Source organism: Neoarius graeffei, chromosome 28, assembly GCF_027579695.1.
Source record: "Neoarius graeffei isolate fNeoGra1 chromosome 28, fNeoGra1.pri, whole genome shotgun sequence".
NCBI classification, from domain to species: Eukaryota; Metazoa; Chordata; class Actinopteri; order Siluriformes; family Ariidae; genus Neoarius; species Neoarius graeffei.
The window spans coordinates 37,964,960-37,980,233 of NC_083596.1; the positions used below are offsets into that span (position 1 = coordinate 37,964,960).

The 15,274-nt window shown below is 42.3% G+C and overlaps 1 protein-coding gene across 2 annotated transcripts in view; it reads right to left on the reverse strand.

The window, feature by feature from the left end:
* Positions 1-15,274, reverse strand: part of dab2ipb (DAB2 interacting protein b) — a 302,663-nt gene that overhangs the window by 281,107 nt on the left and 6,282 nt on the right. The window contains exon 1 of one of the 2 annotated variants that reach the window (XM_060912759.1): positions 623-768. The exons of the other annotated variant lie outside the window; for it this stretch is intronic. The gene's annotated coding sequence lies outside the window, so the exon portion shown is untranslated. Of the gene's footprint in view, positions 1-622; positions 769-15,274 lie in introns of those variants that run through there. 2 annotated transcript variants of the gene reach the window in all.

Here is a 15,274-nt window from a genome sequence, read left to right on the forward strand (position 1 = left end):
TCACAAAAGCAGGACAAACCCATTTTAAACTTACATGATATATACTATGTATGCACACACGTGTGCACGCACACAAGTTCAGTATCATTTAAGTAAGTGTCAATTTATAGTGTACATTTTGGGAAATTCTCACTAATTGTAGGACGCATACAAAAATATACAGGTTTTGATATATTTGTACACATGCTACTCTTAAACTGTCTCATGACTCAGTATTTTAAGCTTTAATCTGTAATTACAACATCAACAGCTATCTGTGTGTCTGTCTGTGTCTAAATAAGCAATTTCTTTTATTTTTCTCCTTATAATGACAGAGCATGAGAAGAATTTCAAAGTAGTGCAGCTTCTACACAATTACACAATCTTACACACTCCCTCCCTCCCTGTGGTTCATGTGCCAAGCTGTGTGTGTGTGTGTGTGTGAGAGAGAGAGTGAGAGAGAGAGAGAGAGAGAGAGAGAGAGATTCTAGCACCTGAAGTTTCTCTGTTCTGCAAACATCGTCATACAAAAGCTATCTTAAAGCCACAAAATTAAGTCTCTCTCTCTCTCACACACACACACACACACACAAAGTGAAAGAGATTTTAAGGGGGGGGGGGGGGGGGGGGGCCTCTCCCTTACCTCAAACGTGTACCAGCTCCTCCAGAAGTTTAAAAAAAAAAAACAGATGAGTAAATTCCCAAATCAGCACATGGTCAGCAAGAGCAACACACAGAACAGCACAGCCACTCTCTCTCTCTCTCTCTCTCTCTGTGTGTATGAGAAAGTGAGAGAGAAGGAGAAAGAGAGAACAGAACAGGCTGCGATCAGAGTTCAGATCCTCCCCTTTCCCACATCTAAGCCATGCAAATGAGCACAGAGAGAGAAAGAGGTGTGTGTGTGTGTGTGTGTGTGTGAGAAAGCAATTTGGAATTGAATTTTTGCTTCCTTTCCAGTTAATTTGGCACATTTCATTTTCACAAAGAAAAGAACCTGTGACTGTGAGATCTGTCTGTGTGTCTCAATCACTCTCATTCACTCACTCACACAATGATGCATAGTTTATTTTTTTTGTGGTGCAGCACACACACATTCACAGGGTCTCTCCTCCAGCCCATTATTCCGGGGACTGGGGGAATGCCGCTGTTCTTCGACACCCAGAGGGCAGAGGAGAGGAGGCGGAGTCAAGGGCCACGAGAGTGGAATTCCAGACAAAGAGCCGGCCAATCAGATCCCAGGCTGAGCCTGCGCAGGGAAAGACACCGGGCTCGAATTCTCCAGCTGCGCAGGCCAAAACAACCCAGGAACACAAACACGAGCTTCACAGTAAACCCTGCACACACTCACATACACTCTTTCAAATAAAAGCAGCAGGCAGTAAGTAGGTAAATAAGTAAGTAAATAAGTAGGTAAGTCAGTAAGTAGGTAAATAAGTAGGCAGGTAAGCAAGTAAATAAGTAAGTAAGTAGGCCAGCAAGTAAATAAGTAGGTGGGTAAGCAAGTAAGTAGGTAAGTAAGTAGGTGAGTAGGTAAATAAGTAGGTAGGTAAGCAAGTAACTAGGTAAATAAGTAAGTAAGCAAGTAGGTAAGCAAGTAAGTAGGTAAGTAAGTAAATAAGTAGGTAGGTAAATAAGCAAGTAAGTAGGTAAGTAAGTAGGTGAGTAGGTAAATAAGTAGGCAGGTAAGCAAGTAACTAGGTAAATAAGTAGGCCAGCAAGTAAATAAGTAGGTGGGTAAGCAAGTAAGTAGGTAAGTAAGTAGGTGAGTAGGTAAATAAGTAGGCAGGTAAGCAAGTAAATAAGTAAGTAAGTAGGCCAGCAAGTAAATAAGTAGGTGGGTAAGCAAGTAAGTAGGTAAGTAAGTAGGTGAGTAGGTAAATAAGTAGGTAGGTAAGCAAGTAACTAGGTAAATAAGTAAGTAAGCAAGTAGGTAAGCAAGTAAGTAGGTAAGTAAGTAAATAAGTAGGTAGGTAAATAAGCAAGTAAGTAGGTAAGTAAGTAGGTGAGTAGGTAAATAAGTAGGCAGGTAAGCAAGTAACTAGGTAAATAAGTAGGCCAGCAAGTAAATAAGTAGGTGGGTAAGCAAGTAAGTAGGTAAGTAAGTAGGTGAGTAGGTAAATAAGTAGGTAGGTAAGCAAGTAACTAGGTAAATAAGTAGGTAAGCAAGTAAGTAGGTAAGTAAGTAAATAAGTAGGTAGGTAAATAAGCAAGTAAGTAGGTAAGTAAGTAGGTGAGTAGGTAAATAAGTCGGCAGGTAAGCAAGTAACTAGGTAAATAAGTAGGCCAGCAAGTAAATAAGTAGGTGGGTAAGCAAGTAAGTAGGTAAGTAAGTAGGTGAGTAGGTAAATAAGTAGGTAGGTAAGCAAGTAACTAGGTAAATAAGTAGGTAAGCAAGTAAGTAGGTAAGTAAGTAAATAAGTAGGTAAGTAAGTAGGTAAGAAAGTAAATAAGTAGGAAAGTAAGTAGGTACGGGTAAGTAAGTAGGTAAATAAGTAAGTAAGCAAGTAGGTAAGTAGGTAGGTAAGCAAGTAAGTAGGTAAGAAAGTAAATAAGTAGGTAGGTAAGCAAGTAACTAGGTAACTAAGTAAGTAAATAAGTAGGTAAGTAAACAAGCAAGTAGGTAAGTAAGTAAATAAGTAGGTAAGCAAGTAGGTAGGTAGGTAAGTAAGTAGGTGACTAAGTAGGTAAGTAAGTAAATACGTAGGTAAATAAGTAGGTAGGTAAGCAAGTAACTAGGTAACTAAGTAAATAAGCAAGTAGGTAGGTAAGTAAGCAAGTAGGTAGGTAGGTAAGTAAGCAAGTAGGTAAGTAAGGAGGGAAGTAAGTAGGTAGGTAACTAAGCAAGTAAGTAGGTAACTAAGTAAGTAGGTAAGTAAGTAAATAAGTAAGCAAGTAGGTAGGTAAATAAGTAAGTAGGTGACTAAGTAGGTAAGTAAGTAAATACGTAGGTAAATAAGTAGGTAGGTAAGCAAGTAACTAGGTAACTAAGTAAATAAGCAAGTAGGTAGGTAAGTAAGCAGGTAGGTAGGTAAGTAAGTAGGTAGGTAGGTAAGTAAGCAAGTAGGTAAGTAAGGAGGGAAGTAAGTAGGTAGGTAGGTAAGCAAGTAAGTAGGTAACTAAGCAAGTAAGTAGGTAACTAAGCAAGTAAGTAGGTAACTAAGTAAGCAAGTAAGTAGGTAAGTAAGTAAGCAAGTAAGTAGGTAGGTAAGCCAGTAGGTAGGTAAGTAAATAATTAGGTAGGTAAGTAAGTAGGTAGGTAAGCAAATAAGTAGGTAAATAAGTAAGTAAATAAGTAAGTAGGTAAAGTAAGTATGTACGTTAATCAGTCAATCAATCCTCATGGGAACCAGACAAATGTCTCCACAAGGTCAAAAGTGTCACATGTTGGAACCATTCGGTGCCCACCTAGACAGAAAACCATCCTCACACACCACACACACTATAATCCAGTCTGATAGTTTCATATTTCAGCAGTGAAAACAAGGTATTTCTGACAAAAGTATCCATTCATTCATCCTGTGATTTAGAGAGCACACACCTACAGGAACATCCTGTGCATCTCAGGTTTCAAAGGACACACACACACAAAAAAACAAACCCCAGACGCGACACTTTATTCCATGTAGGTGACCGCCACGCCTTTCTCCAAATCCCTATTTCCTGTGACTATTCACTTTCCTTTGTGGTTTGATCTCAAGGTCACAGGTGACTTCCTGATCGGATATTATAGTGGTTTGTGTGATTTCAGAAGTGTTTGTGTGTGTGTGTGTGGGGGGGGTGTCTTGTGTCTGTCCGTCTTTCCTTCAAGGCATATCAGTGCAGATGTAATAGTATTCCAGCAGACAAAAGTTAAAGGGTTACAGCACTGTAACCTTTTGGAATAGCACATGGCTCACAGCAGGGGCTGTGCATATGTGTGTTTATATATGTGTGGGGGGTTTTTGTTTTGTTTTTTTGGGGTTTTTTTGTGATCGTCGTTTTCTTGTCTTGAGGCTGTGACCCAGCTTTCAATATGAGTTTACAGAACAAATGAAACAGGCATTTCTACGTGTGTATGATTTGTGCATGTGTCTGGATATATATATATATATATATATATATATATATATATATATATATATATATATATATATATATATATATATATGCATGTATAAACATTATGTCTAAGGCCAAAGTTATGTCTAGAGCAGTAACTTGTGAAAAATACTTGTTTATATGTAGCACTTTGTACAACAGACATTGTGTTACACATGCTGGGCGGCATGGTGGTGTAAGTGGTTAGCACGGTCGCCTCATAGTATGAAGGTTCTGGGGTTTGAACCCAGCGGCCGGCAAGGGGCTTTCTGTGTGGAGTTTGCATGTTCTCCCCGTGTCTGCATGGGTTTCCTCCGGGTGCTCTGGTTTCCCCCACAGTCCAAAGACATGCAGTTAGGTTAATATGGGACGGCCTTGGGCTGAGGTGTTCTTGAGCGAGGCACCTAACTCCCAACTGCTCCCCGGGTGCTGTTAGCATGGCTGCCCACTGCTCTGGGTGTGTGTGTGTGTGCTCATTGTGCATGTGTGTGTTCACTGCTTCAGATGGGTTAAATGCAGAGAGGAAATTTCACAAGTGTGCTATTAAAGTTGTGCTTTCTTTATTAATAAAATGTACTTACTTGCTTGCTTACTGAATAGCTTCTTATAATAGCATATATAGAAAGTGTGTAGCGTACTATGCAGTTGGTAAAGACATGAACATACTAAAAAAGGTCTAGCTAATTATGCATTTTTTCATCATTTATCAAAAACTAATGTTTACCCAGGCTGATATTTCAACCTCATCTCATGAGAAATTAATACAAATTTGAAGCAGTTTGGATTTTATTTGTTTTCATTTCCTTCAATTCATGCAAATTTACACAAAGTTCCACAAATTGTAACCAGTTTGGTGAGACTAGAAGGTGAGACCTGGTTTTGATCTCAACTCAGAGATCAAATGTTGATTGTCTTAGAAATCTTCATGAATGACTTTGAAGATCCTATATCTGAATACGTTAATGAAATTGTAATGCTTTATACTAAACTGAATCCCATTAATCCAGAAATTGTTATACAGTAACTGACAAAAAAAGAACAAGCTGGGTATATGGTCTGATACTAATTTGAGACCTTGGAGCTATCTGACTTTTGGCAAAAATGTAACTGTTTAAAATTCTGCTGAGTAGTTTTGAAGCAAAATATGGCTTAGAAGTATGCCTGGATGTCCTTCCATCCATTATCAAGACCACTTATCCATTAAGGTCGCAGGAGCCAATCCCAGCTGACTTTGGGCAAAAGCCAGGTTGACAATCTATCGCCCTAGGGTTAACCCAGTTGCCCTAATCCGCATTTCTTTGGACTGTAGGAGGAAACCGGAGCACCCAGAATAAACCCACTCAGGCACAAGAAGAACATGCAAACTCCATAAAGAAAGGCCCCATTCAGCAGCCACATTCAAACCCGGAACCTTTTTGCTGTGAGGAGACAGTGCTGACCACTGCACCACCATGCCACCCACTTGCCTGATTATATTAGGGGTTTCATTAAGAAATTAAGTAGGGGGTGGAGCAATGCGGGTGATACCCAGGCCTGGTGCAGTGGGGGAGAATGTGGGAGGGGGTATTCCCCCAGAAAATTTTCAATTTTTAGATGCTAGTGCATTCTAGGTCCCATTTTCACTGCTGATAATGAGCATTTTTATTGGTATTTTATGACTGTTTATTATCAATTTGTGCATGAAACAGAGTGTATAGCATAACAATCCAAAATAATAACATGTTAGTGTAATTACTAGCCTGCAATGCAGCTGGAATGTCAGTCAATAATAACTAAACCTGTGTTGTAGAAATTAATAATAAATATAATGCCACATCACTAAAGCATAGAGTCCATATACGTACAGTATGTTCCAGATCAAACCTGAAAACTAGAAGTAGCATGATTAAAGCAGGGAAGGCTGTTCAGAGGGAGCAGGCTCTGTTCAGAGAACAGAATACATATAGCAGCTACTGCAGCTGTTATCTGTTCACCATGACTACTGACTGACTAGTCTTAATAAAAAAAATTTTAAAAAATTTAAAAAAAAAAAAGCACTGAACAAGGAGACACAAATAGATGTCCATTCTCATCACCATCAGATTTGGAATCCAGTTCTGAACTACAAGTAGCCTCATTTTCATTGACCTTAACCGAGCAACACTGCCAACAGTACTGGAGTGAACATCCTCATCCAGCACTGGTACTGTCTCCTGAAAAGAAATGTCCCTTCACGGTTGTTAATTTTTAAATTAACCTAGACCTATTAAATAATATCTTATTTAATCTTATCCAAATGTCCTGTGTTTGTGTGCTACCACCGACGTCATTTCAAACAAGGCCATTGGCCCTAGTTTTTAATTCACCGTCACACACACAAACCGTCACAGCATGAGATGGTTATGGAAAGACTCAACAACTTCACCAAAGTTAGCATTTTGCATTGGAAGACCAACTAGAAAGTCATCATGTTCAAGACCGATGGTCATTACTCTTTCATACGAATAGTAATTTGTTTACTGATCTCTCCTTGTTTGAGCACCTTTCTTGCCAAACTCGGAAAGAATCTGGACAAGGTTGGCTGGCCCTGTCACCTTTTCTTTTTGAACCATAGCAAATCAGAAGCGAGCTTTCTGGCGCCCCAACATTGCTGCAACAAGCAGCCAATCAGCGTCAAGCTTTCATACAGTGTAGCTGATGTGATTGAAAGTCAAGGCCATAAAGCCGCCGTGAATACACAAACACAGTAAAAAGTGTAAAAGAACGCAAAAATAACCACTGATAACCACAGGAAAGAAAAGCTCTTGGAAAACAGGAAATCTACTAGCATTGTTGGTTGAGGAATTTTGAAAAGTAACCAGCGCCAGGCTGATCATAGCTGGGCGCAGGCCCTTAATTGAACCCCAGTTAGATTATAAATTAATTTTAAATAGACTCATAAATCCAATTTCTTGAACTTATTGTTGAATGTTATACTATTATTTTTCTAATATTGGTTTCTTCCTTAAGTAAGGAGTAAAATATGATGGGGTGTGCTGTTCTTGGAAAATAATCAGAGTGACGGTGTGAAGCATGATGGCAATTACGTTGCATTTAATGCTAAAATAACAGCCTCAATCTCAGTTATTCATAACTTGAAATTTTCAGAAACAGATCTAGTCCTTGTATAAGCTGCAACTTGGCTCGGCTTCTTGGACATCTAGGATATGACAAGCATGAACCATTCCACTGATGGTGATGTTAGCATTAAAGTTGAATTTTGGAAGTTTGCTCTGTTTAAGCAGAGTGAACACATGTGGAGGTAACAGAATTGAACAGACTAAAGGACTACACCCATTCTGAGTGAACAAAGTAATTGGGAAATTGGTTGCGCAGTTTCTTGGCCGGAGATACCGCATGTCAGCACAGCATTAGGTCAGGAGATGTATACTGATGTGGTTGGTTCCCAACACGAGCTCCAAAGACTCACTGTCAGTCTCATAGCAAACAACCTGCCAGACCACATTAGCAGATGGCTGAAGAATACACTGAATCATGAATCCATTCTTCTTTCCAAACTGCTCAACAGATCTGGAACTATATCCAGGAACTAGACATAAAATATATTAAACAATACTTTCAAGAGAAGGATTAAAAAAATAAAGCATGATCTGGTTGGGATTACCACAAAATACAAAGAATTGGAAGATCACGTTACAACTTGCTACAAAGCTAATAAAAAGCCCTCTGGGATATTCTTATGGCCAGATGAGACAAAGATTAATCTGCACCACAGTAATGGAAAAAGGAAAGTATGAGTCATTTACTGAAGATTTTTATTTTCCAAATCATACCACCTCATGTCTGAAATATGACTGAGGTAATATCATTGACTGAGCATGTACAGTACAGCTACAGCACCTTGCATAAGTATTAATCCCTATATTTTACAGTGCGACAGCCTTAATGAACTTAAGATTATATACAACACTGTGCAAAAGGCACCTTGGGTTTTTTCCCTCATACAAACTTTGTTATAGATTTCTATTTTATGACTTCTACATTGGGCGGCACGGTGGTGTAGTGGTTAGCGCTGTCGCCTCACAGCAAGAAGGTCCGGGTTCGAGCCCCATGGCCGAGGAGGGCCTTTCTGTGCAGAGTTTGCATGTTCACCCCGTGTCTGTGTGGGTTTCCTCCGGGTGCTCCGGTTTCCCCCACAGTCCAAAGACATGCAGGTTAGGTTAACTGGTGACTCTAAATTGACCGTAGGTGTGAATGTGAGTGTGAATGGTTGTCTGTGTCTATGTGTCAGCCCTGTGATGACCTGGCGACTTGTCCAGGGTGTACCCCGCCTTTCGCCCGTAGTCAGCTGGGATAGGCTCCAGCTTGCCTGCGACCCTGTAGAACAGGATAAAGCGGCTAGAGATAATGAGATGAGATAAGATGAGACTTCTACATTATTGAGTCAGTACAAAAACATTGCGTTCCAAATGTTTGTTTTCCAGCACAAAATCGTCAGTCCTGCGCGCTGTGACACATGCACCTGAAGGCGTGCCTCGGGCTGCACGTGCGCGAGTGGACTCCAGCACGCGCGCCGTGAACAAGGCGCACCTGAACTCAATTAGAGAACTGTGTTTACCAATTTAAGGACTGAGCTGATGCAAGTGTGTTGCGAAGTGTTATGCTACGTTAAGTATGCATTACCGAGCCTTTCTACCCGTGTTCTTGTTTTCCTGGTTTCTTGATTCTTTGGCCTGTTTCTCGTTATTGTTCTCGCTTAGCCTTCTATGTTCTGTTTGTGTCTCGACCGACCCATTGTCTGTTTTCACGTCTCTGATCTAGCCTGCCGACTTGGACTGTTTGCCTTTGTGTGTATTTGTGTATATATATGTACATCATTAAACTGAACACTTCTGCACATACATCTGCCTCCCTCGCATACCTGACAGAATACTTTGCCATACAATGGATGTAGCAGAAGCATTTCAGTACGCGATCCCATGCTGCTTCCAGGTTTCCCTGTTTCAGCCCCTCGCTTCATATTTTCAGCTGAAGACTGACTGGAGCCCCCCGGCAATCTACCACAGAATATATCATCTCATCTCATTATCTCTAGCCGCTTTATCCTTCTACAGGGTCGCAGGCAAGCTGGAGCCTATCCCAACTGACTACGGGCGAAAGGCGGGGTACACCCTGGACAAGTCGCCAGGTCATCACAGGGCTGACACATAGACACAGACAACCATTCACACTCACATTCACACCTACGGTCAATTTAGAGTCACCAGTTAACCTAACCTGCATGTCTTTGGACTGTGGGGGAAACCGGAGTACCCGGAGGAAACCCACGCGGACACGGGGAGAACATGCAAAGTCCACACAGAAAGGCCCTTGCCGGCCACGGGGCTCGAACCCAGGACCTTCTTGCTGTGAGGCGACAGCGCTAACCACTACACCACTGTGCCGCCCACAGAATATATCACCCTATGGGATTCAAGCTACAGTGTGATGACTTCTATGAGGACCTCCAAGAGCCCAGACCACCCAAACCCATCTGGATAAGCTTCATACTAACGTTCATTGCTGGACGAGCATGCAAATGGGTGGATTACCTGATTTGTGTTGAGCACCCGTGCCTTCAAAGCTCTCAGACTTTATTTGCCATGCTCAAGTTTATTTTTGAATCATTAGAAAAGGATGTATGAAAATTTTGGGGAGGGGCAATCCCTCCAGTGGCTGACCCAGCCGAGGAGGCCATCACTCCAGAGCTCCCTCTAGTGGCCAACCCAGCCGAGGAGGCCATCGCTCCAGAGCTCCCTCTTGGAGGCTGTCTCTTTTTAGCTGGTTTCTCAGCCAGAACCAGCACCTGAATTAATGCCTGAACCTATGTCTGTATCAGAATCCATGCCAGAGTCAGCACCAGTGTCGGAACCAGAGTCAGCACCAGTGACTGCGTCGGAGCCTGCGTCAGTGCCTACTCCAGAGCCAGTGCCAGATCCAGTGCCAGTACCTACTTCAGAGCCAGTGCCAGAGCCAGTGTCAGAGCCAGTGCCAGAGTTAAGGCCAGAACCTGAGCCTGTTCCTGAACCTGTGTCAGAGGATGTCAGAACGACCTCTGCCTCAGCCGGCCATGAAGATGTCTGTGTCGTCCCATCACCAGGTCCTAACCAGGACCAAAGCAGTGTGCTGACGGAGCTTGAGCCTGTACCTGAGCCAGGTCCACAGTCCAAAAGAGAGCCAAGTCCAGAACTCGAGTCATCCCCAGAGCCTGAGTCTTCTACTAAGCTGGAGCCAGAGTCATCGCTGAAGCTCAAGTCATCTCCTGAGCTCAAATCAAGCCCTGAGCCTAAGCCAGATCCAGAGCCCAAGTCTGAGTCATCTCCTGAGCTGGAGCTAGAGTCCAGCCCAAAGCTCAACTCCTCTCCAGAGCTTGAATCCAGCCCGGAGTTTAAAGCCACCTTCAGTCTTGGATCCAAGCCTAGTCCAAGATTCAAGTCAGTTCCGGAGTATGAGCATGATTCCAGCCCAGAACCCAAGTCAAGTCCCCAGCGCAGGCTCACTCCTAGCCAAAAACCCAAGTCGTGTCCTGAGCCTGAGCCCGAACCCCCACTGGGGCCAAGTATTATAGATTTTTGCTCCCAGAAGGAGCTCTTTGGGAGGGGGTTCTGTCAGTCCTGCACGCTGTGGCATGTGCACCTGAAGGCATGGCTTGGGCTGCCCGTGCGCCGAGTGGACTCCAGCACGCACACCGTGAGCAAGGCGCACCTGAACTCACTTAGAGAACTGTGTTTACCTATTTAAGGACTGAGCTGATGCAAGTGCATCGCGAAGTATTACGCTATGTTAAGTACTCATTACCGAGCCTTTCTACCTGTGTTCTTGTTTTCCTGGTTTCTTGATTCTTTGGCCTGTTTCTTGTTATTGTTCTCGCTTAGCATTCTGTGTTCTGTTTGTGCCTCAACCGGCCCTTTGTCTGTTTTCACATCTCCGATCTAGCCTGCCGACTTGGACTGTTTGCCTTTGTGTGTGTGTGTGTGTGTGTATATATATATATATATACACACACACACTTTATTAAACTGAACACTTCTGCACATACATCCGCCTTCCTCGCGTACCTGACAAAAATTCAATGTTACAGGAAAAAAGTTTGTATCTGAGCAGCATATTACATAAGAGAGCCCTTTTCAGATTTAAAAAAGAAAACATAATGAAGGCTACTGGGTTTTGGTGCAAAATTAAGGAGCGAGTGTGACAGTCAGTGTCCAGAAGAACTGTGGCTGGTTCTGCAAGACGCTCAGTAAAACCTACAGCTCATTTCCTTAAAACTTTTTTTTTCTCATACCAAATATTGACTTTGTTTCATTTATTATGGTTTACTGCTGTTTTTTTTTATGTTGAAACATTTAATTTCATTATTTTTTAAGCCATATTTGGTCAACAGCATTTCTTTACATGTGCCTAAGACTTCTGCACAGGATTGGATGTCATGAGTCAACTCTAAATATCCCATAATATTGAAGTGGGGAAAATTGGTTGCCCTTGTTACCTGATCACTGATGTCTGGTGCTATCTCTCACCTCCGATAGAGTGCAGAGTTGCAGTTGTGATATATATAATCTCATCTCATTATCTGTAGCCGCTTTATCCTGTTCTACAGGGTCGCAGGCAAGCTGGAGCCTATCCCAGCTGACTACGGGCGAAAGGCGGGGTACACCCTGGACAAGTCGCCAGGTCATCACAGGGCTGACACATAGACACAGACAACCATTCACACTCACACCTACGGTCAATTTAGAGTCACCAGTTAGCCTAACCTGCATGTCTTTGGACTGTGGGGGAAACCGGAGCACCCAGAGGAAACCCACGCGGACACGGGGAGAACATGCAAACTCCGCACAGAAAGGCCCTCGCCGGCCACGGGGCTCAAACCCGGACCTTCTTGCTGTGAGGCGACAGCGCTAACCACTACACCACCGTGCCGCCGATTCATGACATATAATCCCAAATCAAGTCCATTTCAGTTCCAAGTTGTAAAATTGTGGAGACATTCAGCTGTATATTAAGAGTATGAAAAAAATACAATGTTGAAATGCTGTATATGGTATGACCTTAAAGAATCATGAAAGTTCAAGGTCTGCAATATGGTTGATCATATGGTTTATCAAAATACCCAATAGGTATGATAGCTAGCCACCCATTTAGCAAGCCAGCATGATATATTTTACATTGAAAACAAGAACTAGACAGGCCAAACGGCGAGGAAAGTGGTCAGACAAAGTGCATACTGATTTAACCATTCCTTTTATACGTCTATTCCCTTGTGCTATGAATGACCATTCATGAAATACTGACGTATATCTTACACACTTTTGAGTCATGATAGGAAGTAGACGAGGGTGTTTTGGAACAAATCCAGGTTCAAGCCTGAAGGAGGTCAGGATCTGTTGCTGTTGATGCAAAGCACATGGCCCATAGGAGGTCTAGAATGAGCTTGTCTGGAGAAGGCCGGTGCCATTTCCTAAAGGATGTAGCGAGTCTCAACTCAGCAGGACATTCTTATTTAAAGTGGCATAAGCACAGCATCCTTTGCACAGGAAAAGTGTGTGTTCTTACACCAGAGAAAGTCACAAGCAAACCCTAGAACACGACAGGATTATTACATCCTATTGATTGAGTCTATTTTTTTTTTTTAGATTTGTAGCAAAATAGCTTTTGTAACACCTTAATCAGGATTCTAACTAGACCAAAATAGCGTAATGGCACCAGTCATAACGGCCAGGGGTTTGGGGGCCGCCTTAGGTCCCCCAAAAGCTCACGGGTTCTACATGCTCGGAGACGCATTCTAGTGCATTTCCTGGCACTTGCAGGCCTCCCGGAAAATCACTCATTTTTAGTAATATTAATGAGATTTTTTTTTTTGCCAAAAGTTGCTGTGATTGTTTTTGATTGAAGATTTATGATAATTAATATTCAACTATATTAGTGACATATTTATGGAATAAGAATAAAACAACCAGTTGATGTTCACCAAGTGTCAGCTTTATTTTCAGATTCAGCCATTCAATTACAATACATGACTCTCTAGATCTAACTTGGGGGCTGGCGTGTATTACGTGCATGGTGCGTAAGCACCTCTTAACACGGATGGCACTTTACCGCAAACACAGCATAAGGAAGGAGGTAAACCAGACTAGCATGATCAGTGACAATCTCCACATGGAACTAATCAGGGAAGCAATGCACTGGGCGCTTACGTGGGCGGGGAGTGGAGTATGTCCAAATGTAGAACAGTCGCATGGCGGCGTGGAGATAACAAAAGAAAATTAAAGAAAAGACCGCATTTTCAAGATTGACAAGTCTTTTTATAAATATAGCGGCAACTTTTACAGGCATATTATTGTATTATATGTACAGGCAAGGTTGTGGGCGTAGCGGTAAGGAAACATTGTGTATCAGCCCGATATGCTGAAAAGGCTTAGCTAGAACCCTGCTTAATATTCCAAGAACCACCTTCAGGTCCAGACTTACCCCCAAATTCACGCTTAGGTGTAACGTCAAGCATCACGTCAAGCCCTCGGTCAGTGCACACCAAGTGCTTCTGTACAGTCTACTGACAACAGATAGAGCAACAGCGTCCTTCGATTTTAATCTACTTCAGCAACTCTAGTATTTGATTATCAGTTATGAGCAGGTGAATTTACATTTCTTGCATTGTTGCTCATTTTGAGAGTGATATTAACTGGCCATTCAAGAGCTCCCATTTTTTGTTTCATGTTTGTTTCTTTGTTCTTTTGCTCCAATAGAAAAGACATGTGCAGCATATAATGCTGTAGTAACATCATATAAACAAGTCTGTTGAACAGTCAGTAGTTGGTTTCCTAAAGAGTCAGTACACTGTAAAAATGATTTGTTGTTGTAATTTCAAAAAGACAATAACCAGGCCGCCTTAAAATTTTGAGTTTATTGAAACTCATACAGTAGGATGACATAGTGGTGCAATACGTAGATAGCAATGTCGCCTCACAGCAAAGAAGATTCTGGGTTCGAGTCCTGTGGCTGACTGGGGCCTTTCTGTGTGGAGTTTGCATGTTCTCCCCGTGTCTGCATGGGTTTCCTCCGGGTGCTCCGGTTTCCCCCACAGTCCAAAAATATGCAGGTTAGGTTAACTGTTGGCTCTAAACTGACCGTAGGTGTGAATGTGAGTGTGAATGGTTGTTTGTCTCTATGTGTCAGTCCTGTGATGATCTGGCGACTTGTTCAGGGTGTACCCCGCCTCTCGCCCATAGTCAGCTGGGATAGGCTCCAGCTTGCCCACGACCCTGCACAGGATAAGCAGTTATGGATAATGGATAGATGGATGAAACTCATATAGGGTGACATGGCAGTGCAATAGTTAGCAGTGTCGCCTCACAGCAAGAAGGTTCTGGGTTCGAGCCCTGTGGCTGACTGGGGCCTTTCTGTCTGGAGTCTGCATGTTCTCTTCGTGCCTGCGTCGGTTTCTTCCCACAGTCCAAAGACATGCAGGTTAGTTCAATTGGCCACTCTAAATTTACCATAAGTGTGAGTGGCTATCTGTTCGTCCATTTTGTTCTCATGCAATGGATTGACGGCCTGTCCAGGATGTCCGATGTCAGCTGGAGTTGCATGATGCAGTTCAAATTAAAAAAAAAAAAAAAACATTTCATATTTGATTCAGAAATAAACTTCAACTATATGCAGCGTAAAGTGGTATGAAAATGAAAGGAAATTCATAAACTGCCAAAATATCCCCAGTACAGTACAACATCTGTCTTCTACTTGGCTGGGATGAAAACCTGTAGCCACACTGGTCCTTTGAGAAAAAAAAAACATGCCCTTTGGAAATTAATTTCGAAAATACCAATGTTAAAGTTATAACTAATGAAAGCAAACAGCCATGCTCTGTTTTTGGTGCTTGTTCTCCAAGACCTTTAAGGATTTTAAAAATGATGAAGTTCCTGAATAACTGTGCCACCTTAGCTTTGGTAACCAAAAGATAACATCTGAATCAACAGCAATAAATAAATAAATAAATATTTATGAAGCTGCTGGCTTGTGTCTGCATGAGTCTATGCATTGCACTGCTGCGATACGATTGGCTGATTAGATCATTACCTCGCTCGCGACAGAGTAAGCGAGGTGAGGTATTATAATCAGTTTGTTTGTTTGTTTGTGTGTCTGTCTGTCTGTTAACAATCTAGCGTCTAGACGGTTGCACCGATTGACTTCAAATTTTCAG